Source organism: Macaca nemestrina, chromosome 10 (genome assembly GCF_043159975.1).
Source record: "Macaca nemestrina isolate mMacNem1 chromosome 10, mMacNem.hap1, whole genome shotgun sequence".
Classification (NCBI taxonomy): Eukaryota; Metazoa; Chordata; class Mammalia; order Primates; family Cercopithecidae; genus Macaca; species Macaca nemestrina.
The window spans coordinates 77,791,229-77,803,106 of record NC_092134.1 but is presented as its reverse complement, the minus strand read 5'-3'; the positions used below and the strand labels follow the sequence as shown (position 1 = coordinate 77,803,106).

The 11,878-nt window shown below is 44.8% G+C and overlaps 1 pseudogene; it reads right to left on the bottom strand.

Annotated features, from left to right (window-relative positions):
• Window positions 1–279: 279 nt before the first annotated feature.
• On the bottom strand, window positions 280–2,746 carry LOC105474184 (proteasome subunit beta type-3 pseudogene; annotated as a pseudogene).
• Window positions 2,747–11,878: the final 9,132 nt, after the last annotated feature.

The window sequence follows — 11,878 nt, the reverse complement described above, 5'->3', positions numbered from 1 at the left end:
AATATATGCATTCAGGTCAATAGATGATAGATAGACACATACATACCAAAGTATTAACAATGATAAGCTCTAAGTGGAATGGATTTGGGTGTTCGTTATGTTGTTTTGGTTTTGTATTTTTATATTTGAGATCCACTAATCATACAATAGGAAAATAGTGTATAAAACATTCAAACAAAATGATGGAATGTTTTATTGTATTTTGATATTTTTAAGAAAGGATATATATATATATATATATATTTTTTTTTTTTTTTTAAGTGGGCTCTGGGAGCAGGGTTAGTCCATTAGGGCCTTCAGTGTCCTGGTGGTGATTTTGTCCTTCTCAGTGATGTGAACAATGACTCCCATGCCTGACACTGCATTCCAGTCCACAGCATTCCGCATGGCTTGGAATATGATTTCAAACAGGTGTTCTGGATCCATGTTGGACTCCCAGAGGGACTCGCACATTTCATACATTTGTTCTGCACAGGTGCCACTGACCATAAAGTCATCAGTTACCATGGGGCAGCCAATGAGGTCTGGAGAGCAAATAAAGGGCTTAAAGGTCTTCAGGTCCAACCCAGCAATGACTGGCTCAGTATAGTAGGGGCCAAACCGTTTCTCAGACAAGAGGCCTTGGCCACCATGCTCATAAGGGTGTAAGATTTGACAGCCGACCTTCCTTCAACTCACACAGGTTCAGCCGGAACTTGAGGCACTGGACAACTGTCTGGATGTCAGTGACGAGCCGGGTCAGATGGATATAGAGCCAGTCACCCATGGGAAAGATCTTCTGGAAGTCCGTGGTAACCATTTGGGCCTGGATTCCGAAGCGCCTGTCTGCAGCTATAGCCAGGCAACTCTTCTCCTTCATGGCCATGACGGCCCCTCGGTTAATAGACATGATTGTGGTATACTAGGAACCGTCCATCACCAGCGCAATTCCGGTAAACTGGATCTAGCCTTTCCTTATTTTGACATTTTTAACGCCTAATTTATTTTTAACCAATTGTGCCTACTTTAAGCCTTTAGAAATGTTTTATCAATAGTTTTATTTTGTAGTTCGGGTGCGGTGGCTCACGCCTGTAATCCCAGCACTTTGAGAGGCCGAGGTGGGGGGACGGCTTGAGCCCAGGAGTTCAAAACCAACCTGAGCAACATAGGGAACCCCGGCCCCCACCCGCCGCCGTCTCTACAAAAAAAATACAAAAATTATCCGGGTGAAGTGGCGCCGCCTGTGGTCCCAGCTACTCGGGAGGCTGAGGTGAGAGAATCACTTGAACCCAGAAGGTGGAGGTTGCAGTGAGCTGAGATCGCACCACTGCACTCCAGCCCATGAGACAAAACCAAACCCTGCCTCAAAAAAAAAAAAAATTTGATCAGTAGTGAATGTTTCCCAGTTGTCAGTGCTTTTTTTTTTTTTTTTTTTTTTTTTTTTTGAGACGGAATCTCACTCTGTCTCCAGGCTGTAGTGCAATGGCGTGATCTCCATTCACTGCAGCCTCCGCCTCCCGGGTTCAAGCAATTCTCCTGCCTCAGCCTCCTGAGTAGCTGGGACTACAGGTGCGCACCACCACACCCAGCTAATTTTTGTTATTTTAGTAGAGACAGGGTTTCACCATGTTGGCCAGGATAGTCTCAGTCTCCTGACATCGTGATCCGCCCGCCTTGGCCTCCCGAAGTGCTGGGATTACAGGCATGAGACCGCGCTTGGCCGTCAGTGCACATTTTTTAAATGCATGCGTGGTAGAAAGGCTACAAGCAGAACACAGAGTGCTAAGTACTTACATTGTTTCCAGCTTTAAGATGTGCAAAATTTCCGAAATTTCTGGTTAAGGTAAGTCAAAAATAAAAATAAGAAGGCGGAGAGTCTGAAAATGGACCAAAACTTGGAGTTTTGTTTGTTTTTCCCAAAAATCTGCCGTTCTGGAGCCGGTTCAAATGGGGTCATATCGCCCCCGTGTGGTAAATCTCTGAACAGCCATGTTCAACAAGGCATCCCCTCTCCCTGAGCTGCCTGGGAGACGGTAAAGCGGGTCTTGAACATCTTCTACTGGTCCAAACCCCTCAGTCTGCACAGGAGGACGATGAAGTCGAGAAGAATTCATTTAGTTTACCCAAGATCAATTAGTGAATTAATGAGTGAGCTAAGACTACTAATAATATATGTCATGTATAGGACACGGCACTGTTACATAAACCACCACCTGATACAAAGTTTAAATAATCCCACTTTACTGATGAGGAAACTGGGGTGAGAGAAATGGAATGCCTTGTCCGAGGTCACACAGCCCTACAACAACAGAGCCAGACCCAAACTTAGTCTATCTGCCCCCTAAGCCAGTGAAACTAGACACTATAAACCCAGCCTCCAAACACAATGCCCACCCCTCCTGTCTCTGTAACATGTCTGCCTCTGGATCACAGGAAGAAGATGCCTTGGAGACATCTGCTCTTATTCCATCATGTGGCAGAAGAGGAAACAAAGGCAGAGAAGAATATGGTTTATCCACAGTCACGGAGGGTCAGAGCTGGGGCTTGAATCCATGACTCCAGGATGCTGGTCTAACACTGGCTCTAGGGCTGTTCCACCAGCCCATCTACTGCAAGTCTATGTGTGGACATGTACCTGTGTTGAATGTGTCAAGGGGTGTGTGTGTGTGTGTGTGTGCAGGACAATCCTACCCACAGAAAGCAGCCAGGAAAGCCCAAAGTAATCACCACCAGTAAAGGTAGCTTTTCCAATCAGCACCTGTTCCATCGCAGAGCCGTGAAGTCAGAGGCAGGGATCAAAGTTTAGGGGAAGGAAGGGGCCATTGGTGATGTAAGGTACCACAGCTGGGCCCCGGAGAGACTGAGGGTGCTTCCATGGGTGCAAGATCCCAGAGACTTACTTCACTGAAGTCCAGAGTGCAAAGCTCAGAGGGTCACACAGGCCACCATGGGACCAGACATTGTATGAATAGGAAGAGTTTAAGCCACAAGCCTGCCTTCCCAAGACAGAAGCCTCTTCCATGCTCCTGCCTCAACAGCAGAACTCAGTGTCTCTACATGGATCCTGGGGGAGGAACAGGCACACTGAGATAGGGGACAAAGATGGTGCAAGAGGTGGCCCTGGCAGGAGAGTGTCAAGCATGGCCAGAGATAGGGGCAGAATTTCCCTGATGCCCCCATGGCCGGGGCTCCCTAAGTGCCAATGAGCTCAAGCCAGAGCACCTAAGGGCAAGGTGTGAGGCAGCACAGGACAGAGGCCACAGGTCCTGTGAAAATGTATACCCATGCACAAGACAGTCCACTCTCACTCCAAATGGGACGTCCTCCAAATGGAGAAGGAAGGAATGAGGGAAGTCAAGGGAAGGGAAAATGAACTGAAGAATAACATGAACATAAGAGAAGGGAGACCATGACCACAGAGGTCTACAAAGAAAAACCAAAAAGAAAGGGAATCAGAGGCTGTTGGCCAACCCACAAAGTTAGAAGGTGAAACTGGCCTCAAGCTGTAGTTGAAGACATTGCAATTAGACCCAAGAAATTAGAATTGTGGTGGTCTCTTCCCTAGAGATCATGAACACAGATGAGGGAACAGAGCTGCTAGGAGAGAGGGCCCAAAGGTGGGCAGCACTGGGTGGTGTATTCCCACATAAGTCTGGGGAAGCCATTTACCCTGAACCCTGCAACTTCTTGACTCACCTAGGCAAAATTCTGCGGTGGTGCCGTTGTTTATTTGTTTGGTTTTGTTTTTTGTTTTGTTTTGTTTTGTTTTCTTGCAGAAAATGTGTGAGCAAAGATCTTACCTGTGCTAAGAGTTCCTGAGAGAGAGTACTTGAGACAGGGGACAGGCCTCTGTAAACCCCTGAGATCATTTTTACTCTAAAAGTCTAAGCAGTAAATGGTCTACATCCGAATGCAACGTAATGATTAAAAAATACTTTCTCCCCACAGCTGCTGGGTAAGTTTTAATTAATTCCCTGGGGTCAGTCAAGTCTCTCTGTTTCCCTGAGGCCTGCTCCCCAGCTCCACAGCACCCAGTGCCTCTGCCACAATCATTACCTGCTCCGAATGGGACCATCTCCGTGAAGCACAACTGTAATCACAGCCATAATAATTCCACAATTACTTTTGTCTCTCAACATTTAAAAAAAGAAAAGATTTGCAGCCTAGCAATGAATAGAGCACTTGTGCAATTTCATTGCATCATCTCATTTGGTAGTCACATCAACCCCAGAGATAAACCTAGCAGGTATTCATTAAGACTCTGGTTTAGTGATAGGAAATTAAGGAGCCAGGTGACTCCTTAGTCACTGGGCCAAAGTCACTTGGCCAACAAGAGCAGAACTCAGACTTGAAACCTAGAAGCCTAAGCCTCAGCTCCCAGGCCAGGACACTCCCTAATATACCACCCAGTCCTGCCCACCTGAGAGCCCCCTCTCCTACCAGCTCTGTTCCTACGTCTGCTATTTGTTCTCTGAAAGCCCAGCTTTTTCCAACACTAAAAGACTGCAGTGTCCGGCACAGCAACCCAAGAACAGCTGATCTCCTCTAGGAACCCCCTACCTCCTCATACCCTGATTACTCAGCACCCGCCCAGGCTCCTGGAGTGGGAAGTACACCCTATGGGGAGGTCACTGGTTCCTGCCCACAGACCTCACTATGCCTCTGTCATACCACCCACAACTCTTCCCGCCACTCCCATCTCACAGCTAAGGAGAGATTCGCTGCTTATATTTATTTTTTCAGAGTCCTGTTGCACAGCATAAATAGCTTACCAAGACATGTAAAACACATGAGATGACAGATATTAAAACTAGGAACAAATAAGTAAAAAGAAAAAAAAGACTTTAAAAAGTAAAGACGGAAATAGGGATCTAAAATCGAACCAGGAATGGAACTTAAAAATGTGAAATACAAGACCTGTACCCTTCCTAAGGGTGAGCCACAAGTCTGACTCAAAACTGCTCAGCAGCCAACCCAAAAAGGAAAGTCTGGTCTGTTCTGGAGTTCACAGTGTCCATGAGATAAAACAGACAGATGACACAGGGAAGCACAACTATTCTTGGAACTGAGACCAGACAGAAGTTTCTCCCAAGGACACTCCCAGAGAGATGACGGTGGTTCACAGCCTTACCATTGCCCTGACAGTGAGTTTCCCGGGATGGATTCTAAGAGCCGCCCTCAACACAGGGGAGGCCCTGGCACTGAGGGACCTCTGTGGTTGTGGGAGAGAGAGGATGCACCATGACCCTGCTCTTTCCCGATGAGTTTGATGTAAGGCAGGACTGTTCAACCTTGGTACTAGTGACATTAAGGCCAGATAATTCTTTGTTGTGGGGGCTGTTCTGTGTATTGTAGGATGTTTAGCAGCATTCCTGGTCTCTGCCCACTAGATGCCAGTAGCATCCTTCCCTCCAATTGTGATACCACAATGTCCCCAGACGTGGCCACATGTCCCCTGAGGGACAAAATTGCCCCCAGTTGAGAACCAATGATCCAAGAGTAGAAATCATTGCTATTTTCCTTTTAACATAGAAAGGCAAAGAAGGAACATCTAGTTTTGTTTCTGTTTTGTTACAGGTTTATTGAAGTACAATTTGTATACCATAAAATCCACTCATTTAACATACACAATTTAGTGGTTTTTACTATAGGGTTATAGTAACCTATAGGTTACTATAGGACACAGGATTATGCAACCATCATCACTGATTTTAGAACACTTTATCAATTCAAAAAGTAGCTCTGTACGACTTAGCAATCACTCCTCATTCTTCCCTCCTCCCAACCCCCAGCAATCACTACCATATGGTCTCTCTATGGATTTGCCTATTCTGGACATTTTATACAAATAGAATCATGCAATGTGTGATCTTTTGTGACTGGCTTTTTCACTCAGCTTGATGTTTTCAAGGTTCATCAACGTAGCATGTATTAATACTTCAATCCATTTATTGACAAATAATATTCCATTGTATGGATATATTATTTCATTTATCCATTCATTGTATATACATTTGTATTGTGTAAACTTTGGGACTATTATGCATATTTCTACTATGAATGCACATGTACAAGTCTTTGTGCAGACACATGTTTTCAGCTTTCTTGCATGTATACCTAGGAACTGAATTGTTGGGTCAGATGGTAACTCTATGTTTAGTACTTTGAGGAACTGCTAAACAGTTTTCCAAAATGGCTGCATCACTTTATATTTTCACCAGCAATGAATGAGGGTTCCAATTTCTCCAGCTCTTCATCAACACTTGTTACTGTCTTTATTTTAGCCATCCTAGTGGGAATGAATTGGTATCTCCTTGTGGTTTTGATTTCCATTTCCCAATGGCTAACGATGCTAAGCATCTTTCATGTCCTTACTGGCCATTTGTATCTCTTCTTCAGAGAGGTGTCCGTTCAAATCCTTTTTTCATTTTTTGATTGGGTTATTCAACTCTTTGTTGTTGAGTTATAAGACTGCTTTTTGTATTCTGGATACAAGGCTCTTACTAGATATAATTTACAAATATTTTTTCCTATTCCATGGATTATCTTTTTACTTTGTTGATGGTAGCCTTAGAAACACAAAAAGGTTTTTTGTGGGTTTTGTTTTTTGGTTTTTTTGAGACAGAGTTTCATTCTGTCCCCAGGCTGCAGTGCAGTGGCGCAATCTTGGCTCACTCCAACCTCTTGGCGGGGTACAGTGTCTCAAGCCTATAATCCCAGCGCTTTGGGAGGCTGAAGTGGGTGGATCACTTGAGACCAGGAGTTCAAGATCAGTCTGGCCAACATGGCAAAATGCCGTCTCTACTAAAAATACAAAAATTAGCAGGGCATGGTGGTACACACCTGTAGTCCCAGCTACTTGTGGGGCTGAGGTGAGAGGATCGCTTGAATACAGGAGGTGGAGGTTGCAATGAGCCAAGACTGCACCACTGCACTCCAGCCTGGGTGATGGAGTGAGGCTGTCTCAAAAAAAAAAAAAAAAAAAAAGGCAAGAGAGAGAGAGACGAAAGAAAGAAAGAAAGAAAGAAAGAAAGAAAGAAAGAAAGAAAGAAAGAAAGAAAGAAAGAAAGAAAGAAAGAAAGAAAGAAAGAAAGAGAAGAAAGAAAGAGAAAGAGGAAGAAAGGAAGGAAGGAAGGAGAGAGATCGAAAATAGAAAAACAATAGAGAAAAATTCAACAAAATGAAAAGTTCATTCTTTGAAAAGATTAGCAAAGTTGACAAACTCTTAACTAGACTGACTAAGAAAAAAAAAAGAGAAAGAGTCCAATTAAATCAGGAATGAAAGAGGGGACATCATTACTGCTCTTACAGAAATAGAGAGGATTATAAGGAAATATTGTCTTCTAATAAGTCCAACATCTGAGCTTTCTCAGAGTTCTCAGAGAAACAAGCCCATTGATTGCTTTCTTTCTTTTTTTTTTTTTTTTTTAAATTGAGACAGAGTCCCGCTCTGTCACCCAGGCTGGAGTGCAGTGGCATGATCTCGGCTCACTGCAGCCTCTACCTCCCAGGCTCAAGTGATTCTCTTGCCTCAGCCTCCCAAGTAGCTGGGATTACAGGCACATGCCACCATGCTCAGCTGATTTTTTTGTATTTTTAGTAGAGACAGGGTTTTGCCATGTTGGCAGGCTGGTCTCAAACTCCTGACCTCAGGTGATCCACCCACCTCGGCCTCCCAAAGTGCTGGGATTAAAGGTGTGAGCCACCGCTCCTGGCCAACATTTTATTTTCTAATCATACTGTATTATCTTTGACTAAATGCAAAGACCTTTCCAACATGTCACCTAGAGACCATTTTACCCACTGCTCTGTTTGACCATCAATCAGTCTCTTGTCCCTCTCTTTGACAATGGTGAGGTGGATACATTTTCCTTAGGGAAGAGAAATCTATGGTTTGTTGCCTTTGCCAGTAACAAAAATGTTGGACAGCTGGATGGCAAAGCTGTTGCCACTGGCATCTTTCACAGGAACCACAATTTTTTTTTATTATTACTTTATGTTCTAGGGTACATGTGCACAATGTGTAGGTTTGTTACTATGTATACATGTGCCATGTTGGTGTGCTGCACCCATTAACTTATCATTTACATTAGGTATATCTCCTAATGCTATCCCTCCCCCCTCCCCCACCCCACAACCAGCCCCAGTGTGTGATGTTACCCTTCCTGTGTCCAAGTGATCTGATTGTTCAATTCCCACCTGTGAGTGAAAACATGCAGTGTTTGGTTTTCTGTTCTTGTGATAGTTTGCTGAGAATGATGGTTTCCAGCTGCATCCATGTCCCTACAAAGGACATGAACTCATCCTTTTTTATGGCTGCATAGTATTCCATGGTATATATGTGCCACATTTTCTTAATCCAGTCTATCATTGATGGGGATTTGGGTTGGTTCCAAGTCTTTCCTGTTGTGAATAGTGCCGCAATAAACATACGTGTGCATGTGTCTTTATAGCAGCATGATTTATAATTCTTTGGGTATATACCCAGTAATGGGATGGCTGGGTCAAATGGTATTTCTAGTTCTAGATCCTTGAGGAATCGCCACACTGTCTTCCACAATGGTTGAACTAGTTTACAGTCCCACCAACAGTGTAAAAGTGTTCCTATTTCTCCACATCCTCTCCAGCACCTGTTGTTCCCTGACATTTTAATGATCGCCATTCTAACTGGTGTGAGATGGTATCTCATTGTGGTTTTGATTTGCATTTCTCTGATGTCGAGTGATGATGAGCATTTTTTCATGTGTCTGTTGGCTGCATAAGTGTCTTCTTTTGAGAAGTGTCTGTTCATATCTTTTGCCCACTTTTTGATGGGGTTGTTTGTTTTTTCCTTGTAAATTTGTTTGAGTTCTTTGTAGGGAACCACAGTATTTTAAGTAATACACTGTGGCAACTTCAGAAATCAGATTCCTACTCCCTCAGGACTTTTTGTTGTTGCTGTTTGTTGTGGCTGCTGCTGCTGCTATTGCTGCTCTCGTGTGTGTGTTTGTTTAGTGACTTTCCTGGACTAAGTCTGTAAATTTTGTATTCTTTGTCACGTGTGTCAGCTTGGTTAGCTTAGCAGTCAGCTACTGCTGAAACAGAGATTTCCTTAAATGCCTTTGACCATTAAATCTCCCACCCTTTGTTGAGGGGCATGTGTGTGCGTGTGCGTGTGTGTGTGTGTGCGTGATGCCTTCAATACTCCAGCAGTTCATTAATCTGACCTAGCCTTCACTTGCTGCTTGCACAGGGCTTTAAGGTGAGCCAGAAGTGAGAAGTGCACAACCTTGCGCATGTGTGTTGCCTTCTAGACCCCCAGGAATAAGTGAGAGCTTTGCAAGTTCCCTATGAACATCCCCAGATTTTCTCTGTAAGATTTTGGCCAGCCTGATTTTGCCCCAGTGTGTATCACTATCTCAGGCAACTGCAATTTGTAAATTGCCACTAATTATTTGACCAGTGCCCTGGGGAAAGGGCTTTCCTCAGTGACCAAATAAAGATAAGCCCTATGAATGAGGCTTTCCCAGGGATCTTCTAGACAGGTCGAATAGTGACAATTCTCTGGCAACCGGGTCTTTGGGGATCTTGAAACCCACTCTACCACGTCCAATGGCTGCTAGGCCTCTGGTTTTCAGTGACTATGGTTCCAAGGCTGCTGGTTTCAAGGCCACCATAGAGCTAGGAAGAAGGGGTGGAAATAGGACAAGTTAAAACACCACAAAGCTCACCGTTCTTATGAAAGCCAACGCTTTTCTTGAAAAAACTCTTCAGATTGCTGTAAGCCTTTGGTTAATTTCTAGAGTTCTGAAAAACTTGATATTGACAACTTTTGCCGATGTTCTTGCTGCTGTTACAGAAGAGCAGATTTTCAGAAGTGTTTATTCCACCATTCCAGAAGTGCTTTCCCCTGATATTATGTTTTAACCACACTTCCTTAAGAGTCCCCTAGGGCCTCAGGAGAGAGTGAGTCCTGAAGAAACAACCCAATAATCAAATATAAATTGGTGTAGGCATTATGGAAAACAGTAAGGAGGTTCCTAAAGAATTAAAAACAGAGCTATCTGCAGGGTGCAGTGGCTCATGCCTGTGATCCCAGACTCTTGGGAGGTTAAGGTAGAAGGACTGCTTAAGGTCTGGAGTTCAAGACCAGCCTAGGCAACCCCCTCTCTATTTCTTAATTTAAAAAAAAAAAATACAACTACCATCTCCTCTGGGTCTTTGTAGTCAGGGAAAAAAAATTTTTTTTCAGGATCTTTAACTTTATTACCGGCTACTGAGCTACAGAATAAAACCAACCAAAAACATTAAAGAAAGACTGCTTGAAACAGGTATGTACAGGTGTACTACACGGACGCGAAAGCTGTAGCATCCAATCCCAAAGCCACCCCTGTGGGGAAGGATGGCCTTAGCTAAGGGCCAAAGGAGGTCAGAAGTTACAACATCAGAGTCCCATCCATCCAGAAAAGCAGTGAACAACTATAGCCGCATGGGCACCAAAAATTTATCTGAGATTAGGTTTGTTTGCTTGTTGGTTGGTTGGTTGGTTGGTTGGTTGGTTGGTTGGTTGGTTTGTTGTGAGATGGAGTCTCACTCTGTCTCCCAGGCTGGAGTGCAGTGAGGCAATCTCGGCTCACTGCAAGCTCCGCCTCCAGGGTTCACACTATTCTCCTGCCTCAGCCTCCCGAGTAGCTGGGACTACAGGCGCCCGCCACCACACCCAGCTAATTTTTTGTATTTTTAGTAGAGACGGGGTTTCCCCATGTTAGCCAGGATGGTCTCAATCTCCTGACCTTGTGATCCGCCGGCCTCGGCCTCCCAAAGTGCTGGGATTAAGGCGTGAGCCACCACGCCGGCCCTGAGATTAGTTTTAAAGGTTTAAAGGTTCCATGAATCAAAATTTTCAAATGAAAATAGGTGCCCGTCTTTTCCTATAGGCTTTCCAGCTCACCACCCAAAAGACTTGAGTACTTCTATTAAGGCAGCTGGAAGCCTACCCTAGACTTGAATGGCAACTTGTCCTTTCTCAGCCAGTAATGCAATCCAACAAAATATGGTACAGGGAAAACAGGAATTTCCACAATGCTGCCCTCCGGTAAAAGGGAAACACAGCACTCAAAGCCAAAGGCCACAGAGGGCTCCCTGAGAATCCAGTACAACTAAGCGAGGCCTTCAACCGTCCAGACAAACTTTGGAAGTGGATCCCGGTGGGACTGTGCCCTGCGGCGAGGAGCAGTGTATATGCCAATGAGAGGGTCCAGCTTCCAGGAACCATTACAATGGCGTCCTGAGTCATTTTCTCTCTTCCACTTGCATTCGAGAGTGAGAAAACACCCACCATGGCCTTGACTGTCACTCACCACAATCCCCCTGTACAGAGGGGTTTGTTTCTAAGTTTGGAACCTCAACACGAGGCTGGGATGCTTCCTGACGTGCTCTCTCCCACTGTCCAGCCATCTTTGGTGGTCTCCCCACAGTGCTTCCCCATCCTCTCACGCTCCTGTGGAGGCACCGTGGGACGGGTCCGGAGGAAACTTGGGATCACTCTGACAGGAAACGGACAAGCACAGCTGCCAGCTGCTCCGGCCTCAGTCTCCAGTTGTTAGTCTCAGGATCAACAGAGAACTGGAAAGATCTCTGGGTCTTTGTAGTCAGGAAAAAAAAAATTTTTTTAAGAAAAAAAATAGAACTACCATAAGACCTAGCAATCTGTCTCCTGGGTATACATCCAAATGAAATGAAATCACTACCACATAAAGATATCTGCACTCCCACATTCACTGCAGCATCATGCACAATAGCCAAGATACGGAAACAAGGTACAAGTCCATCAACAAACGAATGGAGAGGGGGAGTCAGAGGAGGCGGCAGTGCTGGAGCTCCTCCTGCGGACCAGCTACCCGGGGAGCAAGCACATTGC